This window comes from Vigna radiata, chromosome 7, assembly GCF_000741045.1.
Source record: "Vigna radiata var. radiata cultivar VC1973A chromosome 7, Vradiata_ver6, whole genome shotgun sequence".
NCBI classification, from domain to species: domain Eukaryota; kingdom Viridiplantae; phylum Streptophyta; class Magnoliopsida; order Fabales; family Fabaceae; genus Vigna; species Vigna radiata.
The window spans coordinates 11,540,074-11,544,217 of NC_028357.1; positions in this window are offsets into that span (position 1 = coordinate 11,540,074).

Below are 4,144 nucleotides of genomic sequence, written 5' to 3' on the forward strand. Positions count from 1 at the left end.
TATATATATATATATATATATATATATAGTCCTTAAAATAAGAAAGTGCCCAGAAGTAGTGAACTAGAAAGGAAAAAGAAACATGATTAGATATTCCAACATTAATCATGTCATCTTCCATAAAAATAGTGGCACAGTTGTCAACTGAGAAATTATCGTGGACAACTTGAATCTCTAATTGGTGAAATAAATTAATTGGAATTATTAAACATTATTATAATTGATTGGAATTATTAACTGTAGACAAAACACATATTGATACTTATGCTCTTGGATAGAAATAAAATTCATTAACAAATCTTGAAGGTGATTTGCATTTATTATACACAAAAGTAATACTGCATCAATCACGACTTAAGAAAAGCAAATACAAAAGTAGCAAAACAATGATACTACAATAGCAAAACTTAGAAAAAGAAAAAAGCAAAACTTCGTCGCCACTTCCGTGGGTGGCCCCAGGGTGTTGTAGAGTCGAAGAAGAAGAAGGTCATGGCTGCGGAGCGCCGGTAGAGGTAATGGTGACTGTGCAGGGATGACAACGTAACAGTTCTCTCTCTCGCGCACGAAGTGGAGCAGGAAAGGAGACCTTGGCAGCGTGATGGGGGTGACTCTGGCGATGAGCAGCGTCATCGGCGACGCCTTGGGCCGAGGGGAAGGGCACCGCGGTGGCTGGCTCGACGGTGACAGCAACGCTGTTCAAAAGAGGAGGCCAGGTTTTCTGCCCACGAAATGCGGAAGATGGGCTCAACCCCTTTGGCTCTCCAATTTTAATCCCAAATTTTTAATTTTTTATTTAAGATATTGTCACGTACATAATAAAATCCACTTAAAAGGTTTCTTGCACACCACGTCACGATTTTTATCCACCTCATCCTCATAGGTAAGCAAAAAATTAACCCCTTTAACTTGATTTAACGACACTGGTTAAATTCTTTCAATTTTCCAATCTTAGGGACTTAATTGGCAAAAAATAAAAGACGAGAATGTAAGTAAGATAAAAACACGAAAATAAAGACCTCCGAATGGGTTTAACCAAAAACAAAAAGAGAAGAAGATCATCATGACAAGTTTAATAAAAAGAATATATTTTAAAAGCAAGGATAAAAATGTAAAAGGTTAAAGGGGATTACTATAAAATAAGTAATATCTAATGTTTTCTATTGTATCTTTAGATAAGAAGGCAGAAGTTCTAGTTGGGAGAAATAAGTGTGTAAGTTTCATATGTAAGTTTTATGAAGAAATATTTTATTTACATTATGACAATACTCTTTCTATTCCAATTTTCAGCTTTCATTATATCATATTTTTAATATATATATATATATATATATATATATATATATATATATATATATATATATATATATATATATATATATATATATATATATATATATTTGGAAGTCCAATTTTTGAATGCTAAAACAATATTGTTGAGCATATATAAAGAAGGTTTTAAGAAAGTTATATGGTAAGTTGCAATTTTGAATCTCATAATAGATTTAGAGGCTTTTATTCTAAAAAAAAATGTGTAGGGGAGAAATATTAGGTAAATGGTTAAGCTTCAAAATATATTTTTCTCCTTTTTATGTATTAAAATTATGACTGAAAAGATATTAAGTTTTCAACTTTTATATCTCGGACAAAGCTTAATTGTGTTATTAAAGTCCTATATTTGACTTGATTGTTGAATGCTTGAAATTAAAACTTTTAAGTGGTATATGGAATGACTCCATTTAATCCTTTTAAAATCTCACAAGCTTAATACTTTTTTTATTTTTTTATAACCATCCACTCCATTTGTTTCTTATTTTTTTTTTTTATAAATGTGGATTAATTTGCTTTTAAAATTATGTATTTGGTTCAATTTTAAATAATATTATAAACAGACTTAATTCGTATTAGTGAGACACAAGTTCATTATTAAGATGTTGTGAGAGTCATGGACGACTTCAGAGCTTTGAAAATGAAATCATGAAACTAGAGGATGAGTTTTTTTTTTTGTTAATGTTGAAGTCGTCGAGGTCAAATATGACTTCCACGAGGATTAACTTTAATTAATCACACATTTAGTTTGTCATTAAGCTGAACTCGTGCGGTGATTGGGAGAATTTTTCCAAATTAAAGTTACAATGAAGTCGTCCAATTGGTTGACTACTTCTGCCCAACTGAAGGTGTGTCGCTGGTAAGCGACTTTTGAAAATTAAATTGCACCGAAGTCATGCTTAGCTCTAGCAATTTCAATGTATATGGTATTGAACTAAAGTCGTCCTTGGGTATGGCAATTAAATTTTCACTGAAGTGGTGTCTCCAGGTGGCGACTTTAGTGTTTCTTTTCCATGTGTAGTTCTAAGAAGTAGAAACAAATGATTGATTTGATCCTATCTAGGAAATAGTATGACCTTTTTTGAATTTGATTCCTCCTATGACATTAACAAAGAAAATCATAAAAGAACGCGAAAAATGGAGATGCCACAATCTAGCAGATTAATGAGTCAATAAAGATTCGTGACAATTATTTCAAACTTTGATAAAAAAATCAATGTCCTAAGACAAGAACCAAGAGAATCTTCTCTTTGATGAATTCAAATTCATAGAATGAATATAAAAAATGTTTACATTTGTATTTAGTGGAAGTATATAGAGACCAAAAGTGTTTAAACAAAGTAACCAAAAGAAGGGGTAAAGACACNATAAAAAATGTTTACATTTGTATTTAGTGGAAGTATATAGAGACCAAAAGTGTTTAAACAAAGTAACCAAAAGAAGGGGTAAAGACACTAGGCCACAAATATAACTCAGAAATGCAGTTTGTAGATAGGAATGCTCACCCAACGAGAGTAGCTTTTTTAGCGAGAGCGCTCGTCCAATAACACAACTTAGAAAAAAAAAACTTTGTTTAGCAAACCAAGTCACTCAACGAGCTTACAAAATAAAAGAAAAATTATAAGCATTTTTTTAAGTACCAAATTGTAATTCAAGTGTGATCCAAGTCATGATCTTTATTTTCTTTGAGTTCCCAGTTGCATGGAGCATCATGAGCCTCAAGGAGATTTGTTTTTCCAAGCTTTTGCTCCTTGACCTTATTACTGGTCCTNTGAATTGCAATGACTCCTCCTCAATTTCTTCCAGTATTGGATGAAAAGATAGTCCTACATCATTCCCTCCTTGAAGATAATTTGTCCTCAAATTTGTACCTATTACAAATGGAGACAAGTCATTATATTGAAACTAAAAATCTCTCTATGATCTTTAGATATATAGATAAACAATATAAGAATTATCAATAATTTTCTTAAGAACTTGAAATGGAACTTATCCTCTAGGTAGGAGTTGAAATTTATTTCAGGAAAGAAACATTTCCTTTCTAAAGTGAACTTACACCCAATCTTTGAGGTCGAACTTAATCTTTTTTCTCCCATGGTTAGCCTTAAAAGCCAACTTCTCAATATTCTTTTCTATTTGTGCCTTCAGTTTCTTATGCAACTTTCTAACAAATATAGTTTTGGCAAGACCATCTTTGTTATTCGTAGAATGAATATTAGGCAAAGACAAAAAATTTAAGAGAGTTAGAGGATTAAAATAATAAATTACCTCAAATGAAGACATACAAGTAGTAGAATGAACTACCCTATTAGAAGAAAACTTCACATGAGTTAACCAATCCTTCCAAGTTCTCAAATTCTTATTTACAAAACATCTAAGGAGTTGAGAAAAATTTTTACTTGCCACTTCAATTTATCCATTTGTTTAACGATGAAAAGTTGTAGAAAAGAGAAGTTTTGTACCTGACTTGTCCTATAAGTTATAAAGAAGACAAATGATTGATCGACCCTATCTAGGAAATAGTACGACCTTTTTTGAATTTGATTCCTCCTGTGACATTAACAAAGAAAATCATAAAAGAACGCGAAAAATGGAGATGCCACAATCTAGTAGATTAATGAGCCAATGAATATTCGTGACAATTATTTCAAACTTTGATAAAAAATCAATGTCCTAAGACAAGAACCAAGAGAATCTTCTCTTTGATGAATTCAAATTCATATAATGAATATAAAAAATGTTTACATTTGTATTTAGTGGAAGTATATAGAGACCAAAAGTGTTTAAACAAAGTAACCAAAAGAAGGGGTAAAGACAC